Raw genomic sequence first — 9,057 nt, forward strand, 5'->3', positions numbered from 1 at the left:
GGTCAACAATTTGACTGCCTGGTACAAATGGACGACCCATTCAAACAACAAAAATTAGAAAAAATAAAAAGACAGCCAAAAACCATTGAATGGGTCAATGGGTTGACGATTCGACCACTTAGGTCAATGGGTCATTGACCGATTCAATGGTTTGTTTGGATAGTTTCCAATGGAAAAAAAAAAAAAAAAAAAAAAAACGAATGACCCATTCTAACAACAAAAATTACATGCAAAAAATTTAGTGTGTGAGGTCCATTAAGCATTACCATACGTGTTATGTCATTTGAGTGTGTGACTTTACAACCTAAAAACGAACCCGTTCTGGCCACCGATTTTTGGGTCAATGGTTTGACTATTCAGTTCGAACGGGTGGCCTAATCTGATAATAAAAATTAACAAAATAAAAAATGACCAAAAACTATTAAACAGGTCAATGGTTCAACGGACTGGGTCGATGAATCATTGACTAATTCAACGATTTTTTACTACAGATAAAGATTAGGATAAAACGGAACTAATTGCCTAGATAATCCATTAAAAAAATAAAAAACATCCCAAAACCATTTAGCAGGTCAACTAATCAATAATTCAACTACTTAGATCAATAGATCTAAGTATTAATCATTAAATGGTCAAATGACGTGGAGCTCATCTTCGTTGACTTCTCAAACCAATGCTGTGATAGCGATACATAAACCACAATTTCACTGGTTCCATCCCCTACTCCATCACAAAACTTCACAACCTCGAAATACTCCGTATATCGAACACCAGCCTCTCGGGTCCTATCCCTGAATTTCAAAATCAATTCAAAAATCTCTGGAGTCTCTATTGACTTACAACCAGCTTTCTGGTCCAATCCCGACTTCTCTGGCAAGCATTAACAAGCTGCAAATACTAATGCAGCGAATACGGCGAATACGGCGGTTTCACTCTCTACCTATGTGACAACCAGCTCTAAGGTGGAATCCCAAAATCGATTAATGTCTCAAGCATCGACCTGTCGCATAACAAACTCACTGGGGACGCATCAATGTTGCTGAGGGAGAATGGAGCAGCGGAATGGGTCTACTTATCTCCCAACCAACTCGACTTTGATCTGACGAAGGTGAAGTTTCCAAAGAAGTTAAAAGTTTTAGATTTGTCCCAGAACCAGATTCACGGCAACATTCCGAAGCAGTTAATTAATAAGTCGGATTTGGAAAGCATAGATTTGAGTTATAATCAGCTGTGCGGAAAGATTCCGTTCGGTGGGAATTTTGATTTCAACAAGAATAATTTCTTGTAATAAGGAATTTGCTGGAACATGCGGATATATATGAATGCTGTTCTCTTCTTTTTATTTTTATTTTTTTTTAGTGAATAACTAAGATAAAGTTTTTTTCTGTTTCACTTGGTTTTCAAAACTGGACTGGACCGGACAGTCAGACCGGAAAAACTGGGAACCGGTCATCTGATCTGACCGATTCCGTTTTTCCCCCAAAACCGTTGATTTTGGTCAGTAAACTATTGAACCGGCCTATTAATCATTTGAACCATTCGAACCGTTTTAATCATTTCTCAATTTTTAAAATATTTTTGTCAGAATGAACTGGCCATTTGGGTCAAACGGTCAGACCGTTCTAACCAGTAACGAGACCCCTGATTGGTTCGGTTTTAAAAACCATGTTGTTTCATGTTGTAACTTTTCTTGGTGTCATGTCCATGGTTCCATGCCACCTTTAAGAATTGTTTTGCCTGCAAGGAAATTAATTTCAATGGTAACATAGGTTCATGGTTTGATGAAATTCTTCTGAAGGATTCAAGTTGGGTTGGATTTTATTTCGAAGGATTCACCACTTACCGTCTATCAAATAATACTGTACAAACTATATATACATAGGTATCTATAGATTTAAGTATTCAACTCTTTCGCTTCACTCCGTTTTTCATATTTGTGTAATATTCAATAAATAAGAAAAATGGTTAATAAAGAGAAAGATTTGAATTTTTTTTTTGGAAATTGTAAAATAATCCATATATAAATTAAAGGGCTGTATTTTAATATTTTATTTTGAATTTCGTTTTAACCTCTTATCATCATGAATTAGGGTTAAGTCGGATTGTCAAATTCAGAATTTCAAATTGCATTGGGTTAGTTAATGAGAGGTTCAAGCTCATAAAAGAATGGGAGAATGATCGATCAGCCCAGATCAGAATTTGTAAGTTCAAATTACTGTTAAATGCCGGCTCGGAATTACCCACAAAACATTTCTTTTCCCTTAGCGTGACAAATTTCCAAAAATGCAAATTTCAAATCAAGTTATATAGATCATCAAATATTGAACATTCTTTCCTATTACTGTAGATTAATGGAATAAAATAGTCATTTGCCAATTAAGGAAAAATTGCTTGGTTAAATAGGAATTTATAATTGATTTTCCTAAAAGACTCTCAACCAACATTTTAAAAAATGATCCAGAAACAGAATCGTTTTAGCCATTAGTTTCTGAGTCAGCAGTCCAACTATTTGGTTTGAACAGATGCCTCGTTTTGACAAACAAATTAAAAATTAGTAATAAATTATTGAACGGATCGATGGTTCAACTGCCCGGATCAACGGATTGTTGACTTTTTTCAACTGTTTTTGACCAAAACCGGGTTTGGGGTAAAAAGGAATTAGTTGCCTGGATGGTTCCTGGGGGGAACAGTCCAACCGTCCAGGTCAACGGTGGTTCAAAAACCTTAATTTCAATTGAATTGAAGGGTGTATATTAGCACAAGAAGCAACTTGTTCATCTCTATTTGAATTAAGAACATTGAACGTAGTCACTGTTATAGGTTTGAGGAGCCTCAAACTGGAACTTCATAGGGCTTATTTTGAACATTGCACTTAGTATCATCCACAAAAAATGAGTCATTTTGATCGTTTATCATGCTATGTTATCAAAGTTATCAATTTCTGGGTTGAGAAATGGAAATGGAGAGTAAATTCCTCAACTGGGCCAAATAGATTTTCTTGTAAAACATTACTGGCAACTTGGGAAGAATATCAGATGCAATCACTGGAGTTCGTATCTTCAATAGATAGTTTTTACCTTGAGAATTCAAAACTGAAGAAAAACATAAAAGTTGATAACAGATCATGCTATGTTTAATGGCTAGAAGCAATGTTTTTAAAACTGACCCGAAGAACAAACCGATCTGGGGTCCGGTTCTTGGGTTGAACCGTCGACCTGTTCTGATAAAAAATAAAAATAAAAAAGGTCAAAACTGTTGAACGATTTGAACGATTCAACTGCCCATGTCAATAGTTTGTTAACCAAATCAATGTTTTTTGGCAAAAATCTGGTTTTGAGGAAAATTGGAACTGATCACCTTCCCAATTTTTTTAGTCTAATCGATCGTCCGGTCCTGTTTTGAAAACCATGGCTAGAAGTTTTAAGATGCAAGATGCTAGTTAGTGGGTTGTTGGAAGGCTAAATCTCTTGTAACATGGGTAGGGACAGGTGGTATATTTTAATTTTAATTGGGTTAGTAGAGAGGAGAGTAGATTAAAGTTAGTAGGAAATCCAAAGATGTGCTACTAATATGTGGGTTGGAATCATTGTTTTCTTAAAAAATGGTTTTTTTTTGTTTGAAAACATTGTTGTTAGGTAGGACGTTTCTCGGAGCAACAACAACGTTTTTTGTTTGTTACCAATGCTCCAGGAAACGTTTTCACACTGGTACCTATTATTCAGTGCTTCTACTATGTATATATTATCTTACATCCAATGGTGGAAGAAAAACACCTATTTCATTCTATAGTCCCAATTGTTCAATAGATTAAAAAAAATTAGGAAATCAAGAGAAATTTGGCAAAAAAATCTAAAAATTACATGAAAAAACAGAAAAATTCATACATTAATATAGAAAAATTTTAAACAAATGGAAAAATATAGAACAAAGTATCAAAATCAGAAATTGAATGAAATTGCAAGGAAAAATTAGAATATATATATATATATATATATATATATATGCATATTTATATATTTATATATATATATAAATATTCTGATTTTCATACTTTGTTCATATTCTAATTTTCATAATATATAAATACAAAAAAAATTCTAGACAAATGGAAAAATATAGAACAAAGTATGAAAATCGGAAAATTGAATGAAATTGCATGGAAAAAAACAGAATATATATATATAATAATATATTCTGATTCAACTTATAAGAAATTGCTGGAACCAGCGGTTATGGCCCATGGGTACATTGTTCTTTTTTTCCACTGAATAATTTTGAGTTTTTTTTTTTCTTTTTCTTGTTATTATTTGTAACTTTTTCTTTGTAATACCACTTCTTTGGTGTCGTATCATACAAAATGAACAGTGTTTTCATTACGCTAAGAATTTATCTTTTAATTTTCGGAAAACAATTGAAATCAGACTGATTCAGTACTTGGTGTCGTATCAAGCAAAATGGACCGAGTTTTGGTCCAATTTGGTCAAGTCCGGTTTAAAATCTATTAACGAAGTCCAAGAGGTTGTTTGACAAATCGATGAACGACGCTTTTCCGTTCTGTTTGAACAGCATGGACGCGTCCCCCACCAGTTTATTACCAGACAATATGAATGTCTCTCAATCCAATAACCGGCCGAGCGATTTGGGAATCTCACCTGATAGTTGGTTTTCATAAAGGGCCGACCTGTACAAGTTGCTCGTAAAGCTCCCAAATGAGACGGGTATGCTTCCAGTTAGCTTATTCCGACTGAGATCAAGATCTCGTAGTTTGCTCAGATTTGAAAGAGAAGCTGGGATCGGGCCTTTGAGCTGGTTCTGGTCTAGCTCTAGGTACCCGAGGCTTTGTATATGGCCGAGAAAGTCAGGGATGGAGATGGAAAGAGGGCTGTTGTTGATACGCAGAAATCTGAGTCTGGGGAGTTGGGTGAGGGAGTAGGGGATGGGGCCGGTGAGGTTCTTGACCCAGCCGAACTGTAAGGAATCGAGGTAGGGGAGGTCGCCGACGGCCGAAGGGATTGGGCCATTGACGCTGATATCATAGATGAGGAGCTCCATGATGCGGTAGTTGCTGTTGGAGTCGCAGGTGACATGTTCCCAGGTACAGCAATCGGTTGTTGGATTCCAGGAGGAGAGGGTGTTGGGGTTGTTTAGTGATTTCATGATACTGAGCAGAGCTTTCTTGTCATCTGGGTGGCAGTGGGTGATGGCGGGGAGGATCGTAGATGGGAGTAATAAAGAGAAAAGGAAGAGGAGAGATAAAAGTGAGAGAGAATGAGGAACAAAGTGGAAGGAAGAAAATGCCATCTCTCTTCTTTCTCCTGCCTAGAACTTTGTTTATTGAATCTCCACATATGATCTAGTGATCTATTTATAAGATGCTGGATTGGATGCTCTGCTTCTGTAATTCTGTTTCTGTAATAAAAAAATTATAGAATTGTGGTGAAAAAAAGTGGTGAGTCTGTGAGTCTCCACAGCTTGTTTCCCTACTAATTTTATGAGCCCGAATCCCCTGCCTACGAGAACCCTGCCCACGTTTATACGTATATCTTAGTCGCACATGGAGAATATCTCATTCTTTACATAGTTCTAGTAGGGAGGAGATCCTGCGATCTAATTTACTCTGCTCGTCTCCCTATTAACTCAATTAAAATACACCACCTGTCACTACCCACAAAACATTTTTTTCCCTTTCTCTTTTGCACGCTAAGGACAAATTTCCAAAAATGCAAATTTCAAATCAAGTTATATAGATTCACACCAAATATTGAACATTTGATAGCTTCCAACTTCATTTATTTGGTGATTTTGTGCCCTTTCTTTATCCTAGTATTGTGGCTTAATGGAATAAAATAGTCATTTGCGAATTAAGGAAAAATTGCTTGGTTAAATAGGAATTTTTTATTGATTTTCCTAAAAGACTTTCAATTAACGTTTTAAAAAATGACCTGGAAATAGAACTGTTTTGGCCATCAGTTTTCGAGTCAATAGTCCAACTGTTTGGTTTGAACAGATGTCTTGTTTTGATAAACAAATTAAAAAAATAGTAACAAATTGTTGAACAGATCGACGGTTCGACTGCTCGGGTCAATGGGTTGTTGACTTTTTCAACAATTTTTTACGAAAACCGGGTTTGGAGTAAAACGGAATTGGTTGCCTGGAGAGTTCCAATGCCGAACAGTCTAAATGTCCAGGTCAATGATGGTTTGAAAACCTTGCTTTCAATTGAATTGAAATATTAGGACAAGAAGCAACCTATTCATCTCTATTTGAATCAAGAACATTGAACGTCGTCATTGTTATAGGTTTGAGGAGCCTCAAACTAGAACTTCATAGGGGTTATTTTGAACATTGCACAAAAATGTGTCATTTTGATCGTTTATCATGTTATGTTATCAAATTTATCAATTTCTAGGTTGAGAAATGGAAATGGGGAGTAAATTCCTCAACTGGGCCAAATAGATTTATATATTGTGGAGAATTCAATTAGGGATCTGTAATATTTTCTTGTAGAACATTACCGGCAACTTGAGAAGAATATCAGATGCAATCAACTAGAGTTCCTATCTTCAATAGATAGTTTTTACCTTGAGAATTCAAAACTGAAGAAAAACATAAAAGTTGATAACAGATCATGTTATGTTTAATGGCTGGAAGCAATGTTTTTAAAACCAACCCAAAGAACAAACCGAACAGGGGTCCAATTCTCGGGTCGAACAGTCGGCCCGTTTTGATAAAAAAGTAAAAATAAAAAAAAGATAAAAAATGGTCAAAACTTTTGAACAATTTGAACGATTCAACTACCCATGTCAATAGTTTGTTAAACAAATCAACGTTTTTTTTTGGCAAAAATCCAATTTTGAGGAAAAATGAAATTGGTCACCTTCCCTGTTTTTTTAGTCTGATCGTCCGGTTTGGTCTGGTTTTGAAAACCATGGCTAGAAGTTTTAAGATGCAAGATGCTAGTTAGTGGGTTGTTGGAAGGCTAAATCTCTTGTAACATGGGTAGGGTCAGGTGGTATATTTTAATTGGGTTAGTAGAGAAGAGAGTAGATTAAAGTTAGTAGGAAAATCGAAGATGTGCTATTGATATGTGGGTTGGAAACATTGTTTTATGAGAAAACGTTTTTTTGTTTTTTTTTTTTTTTTGTTTGGAAACATTGTTGTTAGGTAGGACGTTTCCTGAAGCAACAACAACGTTTTTTGTTTGATAGCAATGCTCCAGGAAATGTTTTCAACACTGGTACCCATTATCCAATGCTTCTACTATGTATATATTATCTTACATCCAACGGTGGAAAAAAAAAACATAGAAATTGAATGAAATTACATAGAAAAAATAGAATATATATTTATATATATATATGTATATATATTTTTTTTATTTCATACTTTGTTTGTATTATAATTTTCATAATAGATAAATACAAAAAAATTCTAGACAAATGGAAAAATATAGAACAAAGTATGAAAGTCAAAAAATTGAATGAAACTGCGTGGAAAAAATAGAAATATATATATATATATATATGTATATATATATAAATATATATGAACATAAATATAAATATAAGTCATGTTTTAACACATCTGAATTTAAAATATAGAACAAAGTATCAAGATCAATCGACTTGAAACAATTCCAAACTGAAGTCTCCTCTACTCAAAATTGATGTCATCTCAAAGATATTCTTAATTATTTTACTTATAGTGAAAAAAATGAAGAAGAGCAAACTGAAGTCTTCTCTGTTCAAAAATTATGAATTTATATATACAAAAATTAGAAAAATGGAAAAAAATAGTGATGAAAGAGCAAATTGAAATCTCATATGTACAAAAACATGATGATTAGAATGATAGAATGGTGATGGAAACACGGAAATGTTTTTCCAAGTGATGAAAGAGCAAACACCACACTGTTGGATCAAAACAAACAAAAAAAAAGAAAGAAAAAAAAGCCTCAGAATGCTTGAAGAATACAAACCCGGTACATCTAGCGACTGAACAAAACAATGACTAAAAAAAAAAAAAAGAACTCGAAGAACACAAACTTCCAGTGAATGAAAAAAGTCTGGTGACAAAATAGACAGTAGAACTGATCTTCAGCGTTTTGTTTGATTCTCCAGTGACTAGCTGCGCGGGTAGACCTCCGTTGACTGGTTGCATAGATGGCCTCTGGTGACTGGCTGCAGTCGACCTCCAACGGCTGAAAAAATGCAAAAGAGGGTTAGGGTTCGTTAAAAACAGAAGAGAAATATTTACGATATAGTGCATTGCGATGCACCATATCAATTCATATAATGACCACATTGAATGCCTCGTCACTGCCATCTCATGTCCTTGTTGCCAACAATAAACTACAATTCCAGGAAATGCTATTTGATATTACTCTAAGCCACACCTTCCTAATTTCCAAGGTGTGACTTGGAGTACTATTATTTTTGGATAAATGGTTCCAAACAAATGCCCTATTTCCTATAGCACCATTTTATTTTTTTCGACATGATGTTTATGTGGCACAGTTTTTTAGAGCAACGACATTGATGCCAAACAAATGCTTCAATTGACTCCTCTTGTTCATATAGACTGGGTCGAAGCCAACACAAAATTTCTGTGCATTGACGGCAATAGAAACGAATCAAGCACCACTAGCGGCGACTAGCGAGGGCTGCAGTGGGTTTAGCAGTTGCTGTCTTGCCATTGGATGCAAGCTTACTCTCACCTTTCTCACCGTCACACGGCGGGGGTTTTTGGGTAGTATCGACTGGTTCCCGTTAGTGATGACCACCACTTTTAAAGGTTGTAGTGGTGGCGACGGTGTCTTCGTTGATGTCCCATTGTGTGCAAATGAGGTGAAGAGAGAAAGGAAAAGGGTAAAACTGAGATTTTATCCCTTTCATCAATATTTACGATAATGATATTTTGTATAGTCAATTTGCTCCCAAATTAACAAGTAGAATTGTTGATAAGCTAATAGAATTAGCTGGGAAATTAAAATCTTCTTAGATCGGTCGAGTTCAAGCACACAGAGAAAATGTCGAAGTTAGAGCAAAGCATTAAGTC

This window comes from Nelumbo lutea, chromosome 2, assembly GCF_056320005.1.
Source record: "Nelumbo lutea isolate HS-2025 chromosome 2, American lotus-T2T, whole genome shotgun sequence".
NCBI classification, from domain to species: Eukaryota; Viridiplantae; Streptophyta; class Magnoliopsida; order Proteales; family Nelumbonaceae; genus Nelumbo; species Nelumbo lutea.